The sequence below is a fragment of the Rousettus aegyptiacus genome, unplaced genomic scaffold (genome assembly GCF_014176215.1).
Source record: "Rousettus aegyptiacus isolate mRouAeg1 unplaced genomic scaffold, mRouAeg1.p scaffold_m13_p_4, whole genome shotgun sequence".
NCBI classification, from domain to species: domain Eukaryota; kingdom Metazoa; phylum Chordata; class Mammalia; order Chiroptera; family Pteropodidae; genus Rousettus; species Rousettus aegyptiacus.
This window is the reverse complement of record NW_023416307.1, coordinates 61,862,068-61,879,092: the sequence shown is the minus strand read 5'-3', so window position 1 is coordinate 61,879,092 and position 17,025 is coordinate 61,862,068. Positions and strand designations below refer to the sequence as shown.

Sequence of the window (17,025 nt, the reverse complement as noted above, 5' to 3'; positions counted from 1 at the left end):
TTTAATTTTTTTTTCTTTTTCTTTTGTAATGTCTTTGATTTTGGAGTCAGGATAATGCTGGCCTCAAAAATAAATAAATAAATAAATAAATAAATAAATAAATAAATAAATAAATAAATAAATAAAGAGCTTGGGAGCCTTTCCTCTTCTTAATGTTTTGGAATAGAAGTATAGGTGTTAATACTTCTTTGAATGTTTGGGAAAATTCATCTATGAAGCCATCTGATCCAGGACTTTTGTTTGTTGGGAGTTTTTTTTTTGTTCAATTACTGATTCAATGTCATTAGTAGTAATCAGTCTGTTCAGATTTTCTGTTTCTTCTTAATTCAGTCTTGGAAAATTGTAATGTTTCTAGAAATTTATCCATTATTTCCAGATTGTTCAATTTTTTGGCATATAATTGTAGTGTTTTCTCATAACTCCTTCTATTTCTGTGATGTCTGTTGTCTCTTCTCTTTCATTTCTGATTTTAATTATTTGGGTTCTCTCCCATTTTTTTTTTTTTTTTTGATGAGTCTGGTTAAAGGTTTATCAATTTCGTTATCTTTCAAAGAACCAGTTCTTGCCTTTATTAATATTTTGTATTTTTTTAGACTCGTTTATTTATTTCTGTTCTAATCTTTATTATTTCCTTTATTCTGTCTTTTGGCTTTGTTTGTTCTTATTTTTCTAGTTCCTTTAAGTGTAAAGTTAGGTCATTTATTTCATTTAGTTTTAGTTGATTTTGACTGAAAACTGGATTGCAGGAATAAAATAGAATATCTACATGGAGCAGAATTAGGAAATGATGACATAAGAGAATTTAATATAAAATCTTATTTAGTCAACCTGGATTCAATGGCTGAGTTACCTATGCATACATGTATAGTTAGTAACAAATGTTTTTCACATCGAAGTTAGGTTATTGTTCTCTGTAAACAGTGGATTAAGATTATGGTTCACTTGTAGAGGAAGAAAATGTAAGAGGACAGTTGGCGAGAGATGTGATGCTAAAAATATGACCTAAAGAGACTCTTTTCTCTCTTAGACCAACACAGAACCTGTGAATGAAAATGAAAGTTGTCAGCCACAAGAATTTAGGGGCTGTTGGGGAGCTCTGGAGAGCTGTATGTCCCATCATCTGGCCAGTCAGTCCCTCACCCACACCCTCTGATTTGGCCATAAACACATGAATCACCACACATTAGTGTTAATGGACCCGAGTTGAATAAAGGGCCATACAACCACCAGGGACTGAAATGTCTTCCTGCACACTCTCATCACCTAAAACCATCTACATTCCTAGAGTTTGCTCTGCCTTGCCAGCTTATTTTGCATCATCTAGCTGGACCTACATGCAGAGGTCTTCAGAGACAATACTAAGATTTATGTCTGGAATATTTTAATATACCATCAAACCACTCCCACTCTCATTTTTGCCTGAAGAAGAGATTCACAAATGCCCAAGGAGCCCTCTGGCCACCAAGAATCAAGTTCTCGAGTTTTTATTATGAGCCAATGAGAACAATATTTCTAGTCAACTGTTGCCTCCCTTTCACCTCTGACCCATGGTCAGACACATGGCTGTGAGTATTGCCAGATGGAAATTGTTAGTGACTATCTACATTTAACAAGACTTTTATATGACCTGAGAGCAGCACTCATCGGTTATTCTGCAGGCTTGAGTTGTGTTTAATACATAAAGTAAGTGACCTGAATCTTGTGAAACCCTGTGTGTTTGGATGAGGCTTGGTCTATAGAAAAGAGAAAATGTTGTCCCCTCCAGGTTCCTTTGGCAGGGACCAGGCACTTGGGCTGAAAGGAGGGTGTGGAAGCCAGTTCAAATTATTTGGGCTTAATAGTTTGGGAGGGAGCCCAATGCACGAATAAACATTTCATTTAGGTCTAAACTTTGCTCAGTAGCACTGTCAGACACCATCTTCTCTTGTATTTTAGCAACCTAGAGATTATAAAGACAAACTCTTGTATCTCACAAGCCTCTGCCAAGAAAGTATTCATCATCTATCTTTCCCCAATCTAAACATTTTGTGGTTCTAGATCCAGCTTTTGTTGGAGTCTCATCACTATCTTCCCAAATAACAGAACATAGGTGCAGGTGGTATGCTTACACATGTTCAACCTCAGGGGAGAGGGATGTTAGACAATTGGATTTCCTCATCCCCAGGGTTTCTCAGGCTGAAAAATACATTTTAAAAACTGTAGATATACTTTTGGCTTTCTGTATGGGTAATACTGTCTGTAACCTCTGCTTTAGACAATTTTTCTGTCAACTCCCTCTGTTTTGTTCCATCTCTACACTGCACAATTTTGTTTTTAATTTATTTTTTTATGGTGACATTGGTTAATGAAATCCAATAAATTTCAGCTATACACTTTAACAGTAAGGCATATATATATATATATATATATATATATATATATATATATATATATATATTTATACTGTGTGTTTACCTCCCACATAAACAATATAATTTTTAACTGCTCTGTTTAGTAAATGTTTGGGCAGATGGATGCAAACTAATGAAACACATATGGTTTAGATGGACAGAGATAGATTAAGAATCCTGCTAGGTTGGGTATATTTGCCTAGTGATTGCCACAGGTATTTTAGCAGTTTAGAAAACAAAGATAAATTAACCCATAGAATCTATTATTGAATTTTAGTTACTTTATTTTTTGCTTCTATATAATTTCAAAAAGTTTATTTCATTTTCTGGTATTACTAGATAGTATTTTAGAGAAAGAATCAGAATCACCAATTCATAAATGGAAAATGGAGGTAATGAGAAAGACAGGCCAGAGCCACACAGCTGAAAATCTTTGGCTGCATCCAGAGGCCTATGTTTTCTTCAGTAAAAGGTGCTTCCTCTGGGAAAGGTTCTCATTACATCATCACTGTATTTTTCCAGATACCAGGCTCCTTTGGGATTTAGAAACTGTCTGGGGAAACATTTATCATCCCTAACAAAGTCTTTAGATCTTTATTTGCTCATTACTTTTTCTCTATTTCCCAGTATATACATATATGTGTGTGTACCCTTTTCCTTAGAGGTTCCAATTAGTAAGACTTTGAGAATTTAGTTTGACATTTAATTTCTTTGTTACTACTTTTAATGCAAATGTTGAGCGGCTCCTCTGAGGATCTGTGATTTTCATGCTATTTTTTTTTCAGAAACAATCCTCTTGGCTCAGGCGCGCACGCGCGTGCACACACACACACACACACACACACACAAATATACCAGGGTACAGAAAAATATTTGTGAAAATTCCATACAGTGTATAAAATACTTCAACATATTATTACAAGTGTAGTATAAGAGAGCTAATGTTACTGTACCCATTTCACAAATGAAAAAACATTCAGAGACATGAAGTGATTTGCCAATATTACATGGTTTTTAGATCACAAAAATGGAACTGGAAACTAAAAGTAAAAATCTGACTTCTTAACCCAAGAATTTGCCAGTATATGTTCTGTGGCTCCTCTTGAAGTTGAGCAAAGGGAGGCAATAATAAAAATCCTAGTCCCAGTAGGCTAGTGATCACCTGCAGAGAAGGGAGAACCCGGACCAGTTGGTAAAAATACCAGAAGCTAGAGCAAAGGCTGGCAAGGCAGCTTTAGTGGAGTTGAACAAAGAAATGGAGTACAATGGCCTCGTGGCACCCAGAGGTTCCTTGCATGCCAGTGTGCAGTGGTCCCTTTTTCTGATGGCAGTTCTGGTATAGTTCAACACACTCAGATCGTCATCTTAACAATCAGTGGGCCTTAAGAAAGAGCGCCGTGTCTAGCTAGGTAAATGTACTAGTTTCCTAAGGCTGCTGTAACGAAGTTAAAGCACAGAAATTTATTGTATCACAGTTCTGGAGGCTAGAATTTCAGGATCAAGGTGTAGACAGGTTGGTTCCTTCTGAGGACTATAAGGGAGAAACTTTCGCATGCCTCTCTCCTTGGCTTCTGGTGGTTTGCTGGTAGTCACTGGCATTTCTTAGCCTGTAGTGAATCGTGCCAATCTCTGCCTTCATCTTCACATGTGCTCTCCCTGGGTGGATGTGTGTCCAAATTTCTCCTTTTTATATGGATACCAGTCATATTGAATTACAGCCCACCCTAATGATCTCATCTTAACTTGATCATCTGCAAAAAACCTATTTCCAAATAAGGTCACATTCACGAGAATTAAAGCTTAGGACTTCAACATCTGTTGGGGGATACAATTCAAAGCCTAACAGTAAAGAAAATGTTTCTTGAAAAGCATCTGCTAATCCAATATCAGTCATCCTTGATGAATTTATTCTGGTTTTACCTACCTCAAACATAATGATTGACTGTTTTTTTTTTTAAAAAAAGTAAAGATAAATTTTCCCCACTAGTCTTTTTTTTTTTTAAATTAATTTCTGCATTTTGACAAAAGACCGTTGGAATTTAGGATAGAATACCCCCACCTCCAAGAAGATAAATGCTCTACTAAAATAGAAGTTTACCATCATTACAAGAATTATTACTTCTCTTACTTGAATTATGAACTTCCATCCATTCACTTTACCAACAACAAAAAATATAGTTAAAAAGACTCAAAATTTATATTATTATTATTCAAAATAAGATGAAAATCTTTTCCAAAGTGATATTGAAAAAGTTCTACAAATTGTATTTTCCAAATGATTTAATTTTTAATTTATTTTTAAAAATAAATTATTTTTATTTTTTTATAGTAAGAGAAAGATTTAAAAAACACTAATAGCAGAGAAGAGGGAAGGAGTAAAAAAAAGGAAAAAAGAGGAGGAAGAGTAAAACCATGAAAGGGTGTAACATATAAGTGACTAAAGTAACAGGTTTCTGCCACAGGGGATTCACCCCAAAGCTTGGGAAAGCTTTTAAAGATCTGTCAGCTGTCTGGTTTCTGGGCTCAGAAGTACCTAGATCCATCCTCTCCTAGCTAGACACTAGGCATGACGTGCTTCTTATAAAGTAGCTGTGCGAGGGACCCAGCCAAGTCCAAACTCTCTTGTTAATTTGCCTTAGCATTGTTATTGGTTCAAATTCACAGGTAAAAGTATCCACAAGAGAACATTCCGAGGTAGCTTTCTTCATCAAAGGGCTTCCCTACTCTCCACCCCCACAGAGCTTATCTGTTTGCTTTGTATGTCCCTATGCCTCAGGGAAAGACAGGATTTCATAAAGAAAACACCTTACCCAGCACCTCCCTGAAAGCTTTCTCCAGAGGCCCCACAGGCCTGCTCCCCTGAAGGGAAGCTAGGATGCTGAAGGATGCAGTTTGGATCCTTCCAAATGAGAACTCTTAACTGAGGCCAAGAAGCCCCACTCTGTCCATTCCCATTCATTGCAAATCAAACGCTCTGATTCCCAGCATACCTTTCCTGGGTATAAGCACAGAAGCAAATAACCGCAGTAAATAGATAGGTTGAATCTGTAAAGGCCTGAGAGGAGTCCTGGTGAAGGAGACAAGCAGGAAATCCAATGTTCTGACAGTGTCACTCCAAGTGTATTCTGAGAACCACTTTTAGCAGAATCACCTGAAAAAGCTTGTTAATAAAAACTAACAAGGTTTCCCAGGCTCTGCTCCAAAACAACAGAATCAGAAATTCTTGGAGTGGGGACTCAGGAATCTCATTTTTATCACGTTTGCTGGATGCTTTCAATACTTATTATGAGAGCCACTGCATAATCCAAATGCATGTGAGGACGGCCCAGGGTTATGTGATTATGAATCCCAAGATGAACTTGAGGGTCCCCTGAGGACCAATAAAATCAGTGATTTGTCCCACCAGCTTTAGAGAAAGTTGGATGTTAGGGTCATTTTTGATTGCTGACATCTCTCTACAAAGTGTGTTTCTATGCCATTGTGCTCTCCTCAGCACTGCTCATATCATTGGAGTATCATGATTGATTTACCTGAATTTCTCTTGCAAGCAGAGACAATGGCTCATTATCTTTATGTCTTTATATATCCCTTGCTTGGCAGAGTGCCTGCTTAATAAATCTTTGCTGATTAAATAAATAAACACAGCAGCTTTACCCATCAGGAACTTAACAGTTTATGCTTATTCTCAACTTATTACAACACAGGTTAATATGAGGTCAGGTCTGGTTGAAACTTTACCTTTATTCCTAATATCCCCAAACACTTGAGTTTCATCACACATGCTGTCACATCATCTCTTGAGTTAGAAATTTGTTTATGTTCTCTCTTTTCACTCCTCACTGGAAAAACTATCCTGACAGCAGATAGTAAGGAGGCAAACTGACCTAATGAAAGAGGGAGTTGCTAATGGTGTTTTAGCTGATATACATTCAGTACTAAAGTGACCTCTCCACTGAGCTGAAGTCTAGGAACACCTGTCAGTGGGGGTTCAGCCATTTGCATATTACTGCCCCATGTACATAGGAACTACAGATTGAGCAGAGAAGAGAAGCCAATACCTGGGAGAACATCTTCATGGTTTATTTCGTTGTTGTTTTCATTTCTTAAAATTATAGTTGACACACGGTATTTTATTAGTTTCAGGCATACAACATAGTGATCAGACATTTACACACGTTATGATGTGATCACCATGATAAGTCTAGTAACCATCTGTCACCGTACATAATTATTATTATATTGTTGACAATATTCCTTATACTGTGCATTACATTCCATGACTAATTTTATAACTAGAAATTGTACTTCTTAATCCCCTTCACCTTTTTCACCCATCTTTCCCCACCATCTGTGACCATCAGTTTGTTCTTCGGACCTATGAGTTTTTTTCTGTTTTGTTTTGTTTGTTCATTTATCATTATTATTATTATCAGAATTCATATTTAAATGAAATCATATGGTGTTTGTCTTTGTCTGACTCGTTTCACCTAGCATAATATCCTCTAGATCCATCCATGTTATCACACTTGACAAGATGTCTTTCTTTGTTTATGGCTGAATAGTATTCTATTGTATATATGTACCTCTTCTTCTTTATCCATTCATCTACTGATGGACACTTGGGTCACTTCCTTGTTAACTGCCCTCCCTCTGAGTCCTTTTGAAGTTCTTCTGTTTCAGTCTGTGAGAGGCTATAAGAGGCATCTGGTTGATGTGTTGCAGGAACACATTTCACATCTAGTGTTTCTCTGAACTTGACATAGGCTGCAGAGTTACCCTCTGACTAGCAACCTTTCAGGGATGGTTTAGTGGTTTAGGAAATTAGTAAAGTTAGAAAGAAACAAACCAATGTGATCATAAGTCCTGATGCCTCTAAACACTTTATCTCCAGGAAATTAATGAGATCAGACAGGAACATGGTAGAGATAAAAGCTCTGAGTAGTTTGGCACAACTGGTTTGAGATGTGCTGAAGGAAGAAGTGCCATGACTAGAAATAAGAGAAGAAATACAGGGTCCTGGGAAAGGGCAGTGATGCCAGAGCGTGGGGTGGTTTCACTGTTTTGTTTTTGTTTTTTTTTCCCCCCCCCTATTTTCATCCTTTAAAAAACAAAAAAGCTAAAATAAAGCTGACTTGAGGAATTTCAGTTATGTATATATCCTAACTCTGGCACATTCTTTGTCATGTTAACTTCTTTTTAGTTCAAAGAACAATGTTAATTTACCAGGCGCAAACTTCACGATGTTTTTAATTTTAACATAGGGATTTGCCAAACCTAGCCAAAGAGAAATATTTTTATTAGGCAGCTCTTTTATCAACTCCACAGTTTGGGTGTGGTTGCCTGCGCAGTTCAGCATCCCTCTGTGCTGCTGGGAAACCTAACACGATGGCCATGAAATGTGAAAATACTCTTGATAGATTGGCTTCCGCCTGCCTCTGATGTGAGGGACATGCCATATGAAATGAGTTGTAGAAACAGGGTGACCAAATTAAGATTTATATTTAATAATGTTTAATGCGATGTCAAGAAAATATGAAGAATTTATTATAATAATTCTTAATAATTATGATAATCATAGCTATCAATTATCAAACACTGACTCTATTGCAGAGTCAGTGCTATAAAGTCTAGTGGCTTTATAGATATAGCATCGTCCCAATAACTTTATGATTAGATGTTATTATTATCATCATCTTCATTGTTTATAAATGAAACAGAGGAGCAGATAGATCCAAGGCAGATGACTTGGCCTATCATTTTTCCAGATGCATGGTGGGTCCACAGCCTTAGAAAACAAACCTGAAGAACCCAGGTCTAATCTATTCACTAGAGAGAATTTCCTCCCATAGATTAAAAAAAAAAAAAGAGTAACCAGAAAAGAAAATCACATGAAAGAGCATGTAGATAATATTTTAGAAATACTAGTGAGTCAAGAAGTAAGAATGAGAAGATGCAGACTATGGGTATGGAGGGTGTGATCTGAATTTGATCTAACCCTAAGCACTCTGATAGCAGAAAAAATATTATAAAGGGGTTTGGAAGCTCTTAAATGATAGTTAATCCAGATTTTTGACGGCATCTCCCAGACCATCTTTTAATGGTACATTTTTTTTAATGTCATACGATTCATGTTCATGGAATCTAGTTTATTTTGAACATTAAATAAAAAGGAAAGCAGAGTAGAATGACCAAGAAATGTAATTATAAAACTGAACATAATGAAATTTGTGCTTGAAATTTAACCCAGAAAACAATTATTTTAGATATATTTTTCTCTAGCAAATAAATTAAGAGAATTCTTATACTTTTCTACCACTGTATGTTGAGGAACTCATTTACATCTTATTGCTAAATTAATGAGAGGCCATAATTTACACTGAGTTTTTGGAAATGGGCACTCACTTCTCAAATAAGGTATTTAAGGATGTCTCATTGCTTTGCTGTAAATTTAGCCCTGAAGAAGTCTCACAGCTGCCAGTGCAAGCTTCAGGAAGTAATTTGCTTTTTTTTTGGATATATTGAGCTCCCCTGCAGCAATGCCAAAGGCAGGAGATCCCAGTGTAAGCACAGTGTAAGAGCACAGAGCAAGCTCCTCAGCTGATGTTTATGAATAACTAAAATGAGAAACACTAATAACTAACTGTCATTTGAGAAGGAGCTGTTGAAGAATAAAACTTATTTACATGTGGACTTGAGAATTACCTATATAGTTGGACTATACATGGAATCCCATTTATTATATAAACTTTCCTGAGTTTTATTCTAGGACGCTCTTTGTCAATTAAGTAAAACTACAAACATCTTTCTTTAGCATGGTGCAATAGTGCAACATTTCAATTTAGGGAAAGTCCCTTTTTACTCTTATAACGTATTTCCAAAGTATTTTTGATTTATGGGCTTTGATATCTATTTTAGAAACCAAATGTTAATTTACTATCTGAATGCACATTCCTACAATTATGCCTCACCCTCCAAGTTGATTCAATTGGGAACTCCCAGCAACACTCTGGGAAGTCTAGCTTCCTGAGGGCAAATGTTTCCCTGCCAAAATGCTGAATCAACTGTACCCTATCTTAGAAAACTGGGAAATGAAGGAAGAGATTTGTAATGATTCATACACTGGAATTCAAGAGTCTAGGCCAGCATAAGAGTACAAAACTAGTCACAGTTCACCTTGGATGTTTCATATAACCTTCACCTTCCTTTAGTCAGTATACATTTCCTTGAGATTTGAAAATTGGCCATGGAGCCAATGGTAATTATGATGCTTGCTCATTTTCAATATTTCTCAAGGAAAGAAGATAGAAATACATTCTGTCCAAAGATACTTAGGCTGAAGACATTCAAATATGTTGCTAAAGAAATGGAAGATAGATTCTTAGCCTTAAGGAGCTTATGGTCAAGCTATGAAGATTTGGAAAGCTTGTACAGTTTTGGAGCCAAAAGAATAAAAGCCACCAGACAGCATTAAAAAGAGAAGACAAGATGGTAAGCCAAGAGGTGGTCACATGCAATGACACAGGAAGCCAATAGAAGGGTTTTGATGGGAAGGCAGTATCATTTGCCATTGGAGGTTCTTAGAAAATGAGTACTCTGAAAATAGTAGTTCTTGCTAGTGAAGGATATCTCCACTATGCAACAGTAATAAGGAATTAATTATTAAAATTTAATAATATGACTTCTTAAATAAGGATTTATGCTTTCCTTTCTCTTTCTTTCCTTCCTTCCTCCTCTTCCCTCTTCTTCTTTCCCTTCCTTCCTTCCTTCTTTTCTTTCTTTCTTTCTTTCTTTCTTTCTTTCTTTCTTTCTTTCTTTCTTTCTTTCTTTCTTTCTTTCTTTCTTTCTTAACAATCTAAAACAAGCAAGATTAATTTGAAGTTAATATCCAGCTCTAAAATTTAGGTTCAGAATTTATGGTATTTCTTTTCTCTTGTTTTCTAACAAAGGGACATTTAGTACAATGTCATAAATCAGACCAGTCCTCTCTCAAATAAGAATATTTAGAAGAACAAAAAGGCCAAAGGCACTTTGGTTCCAAATTACTAGAAACAGCTCTTTCATTCTCTGTTCATCTTTATGTAATTTCCTTCAATTATGTGCCATGTTTTTATTCTTCAAAAAAAAAAAATCCTGGTTTGTCATAACTTCATATGCATCACAGTCTCAACTTGTTTGATGCCATCTGTTAACACAGTAGAAAAGAATTCGGAGTCCTATCACATCATCTGAATTCATCTGATCTCCCTCTAAATACATATATGGCACTATTCTACTGGGCAAAAATCATGGGTGCTGAATCCTTCAACTAGTTTCAGATGTGAAACACATGTTTTACACCAGTATAGTTGTTATATGTTCCTCTGTATCATTGCCCTTCCTTTTTCCTGGTAAATGGACCAGGATTTGCTTCTGGCAAATCCAGACCACTTGACAAGCCCTAGAAAAATATATTTTATAAGCACAGGAGTCAGCAGAATCTTGTGGACAGCTCTGGCATTGCGTGCCATCACACAACCAACCTACTTCCTTGAGGGACTTACATAACCTTCATTTTCAAAGTAGGAACACTGTTAAGAGTTGAATTACATCCCCTCCAAACATTTATATGTTGAGATCTTAACACAATACCTCCAGAAGTGACCTTATTTGGAGATAGGGTTTTAACAAAGGTAATCAAGTTAAAATGAGGTCATTAGGGTGAGCCTGAGCCAATATGACTGATGTCCTTATAGAATGAGATTTAGACATAGACTCACATACAGAGAAAATGCCACGTGAACATGAAGATGGCTATCTACAGGCCTAGAAGAGAAGGATGAAACAGATCCTTGCCTCACAGCCCTAAAAAGAAACTACCTTTTCCAACACCTTAATTTCAGGCTTACAGCCTCCAGAACTGTAAGATAAAAAATTTCTGTTGTTTAAGCCACACAGTTTGTGCTACTTTGTTATACAATTATAGATTTACCTCATTGAGGTATATTAAAGAAAATATGTCAAGTGTCTAATCCAGTTTCAGGGCAGAAACTGCCCTTCCTAGAACACTGCACTTGAGCACTTTTAGAGAAATTGGAAGACAACTCACGCCCTCATGTGAAACGTGCTTTAGCTCTCATTATAGTGTTTATGGCCTTAGACTACCTTGTACAAAGAAACTCTACTTACTACTTAGGGCTCAAGACAGGTCAGTTTGGTCCTAAGAAACCCAAGACCATTCTGAATCTCTAAGGAAAACATGACAATTGTGCTATAGACGTACGTGGGCAAAAACCGCAACTGAGGGATCTTTGAAGATCATGCTTTCTCCCCAGTTATCTTCTTCATCTGATCCATTCTCTTCTACGCACAATTTTCTTTTGTTCACACAGAGTTTTACAGTGACTCACTTGGGCTTTTGTGTTGTCCATTAGGCCACACATGTAGCCTCTTTGTCTACTCTTACAAGACCAGTTCTCAAACTTTCGCAGCATCAGAATAGGCTGGAGGACTTGTAATACTGAGATTGCTGAGCTCTATTCCCAGAGTTTCTTATTAAGTAGGTCTAGAGAAGTATTAACAAGTTTCTAGGTGATGCTGATGCTGCTGGTCTGGGGACTATCCTTTGAAAACCACTATTATATAATATGACATTTCTGCTCCAGTTTTCACTGATTACTTAACTATAACCTTTCAGGTTCCCAAAATCTAAAAGAACTCTGACCCAGATCCTCTTTTTGTCTTAGCTACATAGGTCCCTCCCTAACCATTCTATATATTGGAATTCACAGGGTAAGTGGCCCAATCAGCAGCGGCTAATGAAATATTGGGTTATGTGGCTCCACATTTAGCTACTTAGTGTCACAGGCTTTCTGTAGATTTTATAGGTGGAGCCATGAATCAAGGACTTTGATGTGTGTCCAGTTTACAAAATGTAGGCCAAAAGTTTATGTCAGATATTTGTCATAGTGTGTTCTCAAATGTTGGCTTCATACTACACATTAATAAAAAGTATAGTATCTCAGAATCATGTTGAAGGGTGCCATGCTAAGGGGAAAGCACATTCACAATTCTGACTCACATTGCCTAGAACTCTCATCTCATAGAGATTCTTCAGATAAAATCATGATGAGCCATTACAGGCTTGTAGATTTGATGGCAAGAGGACGGATCCAATTGCAGCAAGTGTTAGAAGTAGACACAAAATCTATAAGGTATGTTGATAGGTGTTTTTATACATGGGTATATTAATTGAGTGTTAATCAAGGATTATCTGTGTGTCTTCACAAGCAGATTGTTTATTCTTCTACGACATATTGAGTCTTGATTTTCCCCTTGGTCGAGCAGAGAGCTATTCACATAGTAGATCCTTAGGAAGTATTTAATCGATGAATTAATGGTCATCGTTATTTATATTCATGTAGTTATTTTGAATATTTCCATTAGCATTATCTCTGTTACCATCATAGTGTATGGAGTTTTCTTTGAAGTCACTTTTCAGCTTTTACGATTCAAGTTGACATTCTTATGGTCCAGTGACAGTGATATCATAATTAAAGTTTAATTGTTGAAAAAAATTTAATATAACTTCTTTACTTATTTTTGAAGTGCTATGAAGGGGATCTATTGACCATGAAGATCACTTCTTCAAAAATTTTTTCTCTCCCTACCTGCTTCCTCAAATCAAAACCTCTTTGACACTTTTAAAAAACTTCTTTCCCACAGCTCTAGCCCACATGCCTCTCATCCTTCTCTATTCTTCTTCCTTTCCTTCGAATTTTGTAACAAATTCTGTATCAAGGGCCCATCTAAGGCAAAGTGCCAGCACAGTTTTGAATACTCATGTTATGCCCTAGTACTGACCTTTATTTGGAGTTTTATCAGGATCACCCCAATAACAACGGTCTCATCTCAAGAGACCATTCTTCTAGGATTCTTTGCTTCTACTTTCTAAGTATTTTCTTCAAATCACAATTGAGTCACTCCTTTGTGTACATTCACAAATAGATTGGGCTCATGGGGATGGCAGAAATAATCATTAATTTTCCAAATGTAATACAGTTTAAAAGCAAGAATTTGCTTCAGCTTTCTGCTATGAAAATGCATTCCATTCCCCCCCCCACACTCTCGGCTCTCAAATTCTTAAACACAGAGGGGTTTTTTTTGTTTTGTTTTTATCTAAAAAAAATCCAGAGAACTTCGCAAGCTTTTCTTGAGTGGTTCAAATACTCCCTTTAGTACAAATGAAATATAGTCCTTCATGTTTGAAGTATGAGGTGGCAGCTATGGACAGAGGCTGACTGGGATAGCACCAAACTATCCCAATCAAAGGTGCAACCTGCCCATTTTTAATTTATCAAGCAGGAAGTGATGACTCTATTTCCCTCAGGCAAAACTCCATTTACTTATACAGTGCCTCAAGGATAGGACAAGATCTAAGGCCAGAGCCAAGGTATGATGAGAGAATTTGAAGGAGAGAAACAAACTGTAAAGCTAATGTCACTATGTGTATCCAAGCAACAACAATAATAATTGAATGGGCATACAGGTAATGACTGCTCTTACATTCATAGCAAATGGTCAGGTTTCTACTTAAAATGACCTTAGGTAAATATGGAACCTCCCATTCCAAGTCAAATGATCAGTCTTGGAAAGGATGTTAGGTTCCCAACAGATATGTCCAGCTCTGAGCTAGTCTCATAGCTCATGCTCCCTAGTTGAAAAATATAAAATGAAATTGGTGAAAAGGAGAGAAATGTAGACCGGTCTTTGAGTTCAAGAGCTCAAGTTGAAGCTTTTATAGGTAATTGATTTTAAGTTTTTTATTCTTATTATTCTTCAATCTGGAATGCTCTCCACCCTCCTCTTCACTGTGGCAAGTTCTCACTTATCATTTTGGTTTCAATTTAAACATCATTTCTGCCAGACAGCCTTCTTTGATCCTCCTTACTCCCTTTATATTAGGTGAACTCTTGCTAGAGCGTTTGTAGCACCAAGTACTGATCACAGCACACTATTTATCACACTTCCCTTCCTACTCATCTGTCTTTCTGACCGAAGGAAAATTCTGTAAGGGCAAATGACCCTCTCTATTTTAAGCACCATTTTGATTTAATGCTTAGCACATATGAGCTGATATGTAGAGCTTCGTTTTTGTTCTGAGCCTGTTAAGAAGAAACATGGAAATATTTTTTAGAGATATCTTTTTTAGATGTCCTCTTTTTTAGAGATATCTATGCAGTCATGTGCCAATGATGGACAACATATACTATGATGGTTCCATAAGATAATAATAACCCTGTAAATTTCCTATCACCTAGTGATGTTGTAGCCACCACAACTTCGTAATTCAATGCATTACTCACATGTTTGTGGTGATGCTGTTGTAAACAAACCTACTACACTGCCAGTCATGTAAAAGAATAGCACATGTAATTATGTATGGTACATAATACTTAATAATGATAATAAACAACTACATTACTGGTTTATGTATTTATTATACTATACTTTTTATTGTTATTTTAGGGTATATTCTTTCTCTTACAAAAAAATGTTTGCTATAAAACAGTATATTGTGTTACACTGGCAGCAGCCTCATACATCTCATGTTTACCATCTCACTTGATCACATCATTTTTTCTCGTGCTTGATTTAATTTTGTGTTATTTTGTGCAGTAACATCTTGTACAGTTTTGTAGCTTAGAAGCAATAGGCTATACCATATGTGTGGTAGGCTATACCATCTAGGTTTATATAAGTGCACTCTATGATTTTTGCACAACAAAATCACCTACTGACGTTTTTCTCAGAATATTTCCCTGTCATTAAGTGGTACATGACTGCATATATATGTGCATATTATTGCATAGTTTGAGCTAGTTTTCATATACTAACCTTATGTCACATACAGCTGTCTTTACTTCCAGTTTTGTTTTGTTTTTCTTCTAATTTCTTATCTGCTTTCTCCTCCTCTATCCTCTGTGGCTATTCCAGAACAGTACTTTCTAAGATTCCAAAGCTCTCTAAACTTCAAAATTTTGAGAATTCTTACTTCACATGTTTATTTCTAGAAATTGTTCTAGCAGAACTTTTAAAAGTCTATGGCTTCAGCACCAAGGTCATGGGAAAATCCTTGCTATTCCAGATATTCCCAGAAACTTCCAATAAATATATTCAAATCTTTTATTGGGTAACAGTAGAAGAGTCGACAATCAATTATCTTTGCTCAGAATACTTTTCTCTGAAATGGGTAGTCTCAACAGGCAATTACCTCTAAAAAATTCACTTTACTTTGGAATTTACATTTATTTTTCTTATTAGTGATAAGTTCTTTAAATGGATAGAATAGAAGAAGTGTTGCTAGGAAGGAACTGAAGCATGAGTAAGGTTAGAAAATAAGACAACATATCACCTTTAAGTGTGTTCAAGTCTCCAGGTCCAGATTATCCAGGTAGATCAGGGAACACCCAGGGAGAGGAACATGTCTGAGAGAAACATGTATAATTGTAAAGATATCTGCACTCCAGAAACAGAAGAGTGTCGTTTTGATTTAGAAATTAATAAATGTGCTGTTGATCTTAGCGATATTTTAGAATTGAACACTAAACTCTTGACACAGTTTGTTGTAATATCATTAAGAACCAGATGGTAAACTAAGGACTACATGAAAATACTGAGGTGCATTCAGAGTCAATTAAACAAATATATAAAAGAGAAAGGGACTTGTTTAATAGATCAATGTCTTTTGGGAGGACTAATGTCTCTAGCATGTCATAATGTTCGCCCTGCCTGGTATCATGTTGATGATTTAGATGACATTTTTCAAAACTACCCAAAACACTAAACTGGAAGAAAAAATATATTTGTTAATAAAATCAAAATCGAGATTGAGAAATATTTTAACAGGCAATAAGGATAATAGCCAACATTTCACAAATTTATTATTATGGACACATATCTGAATGCTAATGTTTATTAATCAAATATTCTATATATTGATTTAGAAAAACCAGAAAATTGAAACAAACACATAGGAGAAAAAAATGTCAGTGTGGTAATCATTAGAACTAACCACAAAAATAGCAGTTCTCCTTCCCAGCTCATTGTAAGATTGTATTTTATTACTCCCTTTTAAGTGAGACATGGCTTTGTGATTTTCTTTTAATAAGAAAATAGCTGAAAGGTCATGTAGTGTATGCAAGTTGTTCCATCCTTTATTCCTGCCTCAGTGATAATGGAAGATTTTGGAGCCTCCATCTATCTACATCTCTGAGTGAGTGTGATGAGCAGCCCCCCCCCCCCCAGCCTGCATTGGTATGTCATATGAGCAAGAGCTAATCTTCTGTTGCAGTAAGTCACAGAGAGTTTAGGGATGATTTGTTACTATAGGAAAACCTCTTGTATTTTGAATGATAAAACTAGTATTTCGGAACACAGAAATAAGAAGAAATGGGTTTGCGTTGTGTTAATTCTCAGATTTTTAGTACATATGTATCATATGCACACCGCTCTATTTTGTAACTTACTGGTTCACTTAATTCTATTGTGAAGTAAACATTTTTACAGCATCGATTTTATAAATGCATAATAATGATAATAATAGTTCATCATTAGGACATTGCCTTTTTATTCAACCAATTCCCTATTGTTAGAACTT

At 36.1% G+C, this 17,025-nt stretch overlaps 1 protein-coding gene across 13 annotated transcripts in view; it reads left to right on the top strand.

Moving 5' to 3' along the window:
• PHLDB2 (pleckstrin homology like domain family B member 2) overlaps positions 1–17,025 on the top strand; it is a 196,869-nt gene that overhangs the window by 21,958 nt on the left and 157,886 nt on the right. The gene's annotated exons all lie outside the window — the stretch shown is intronic.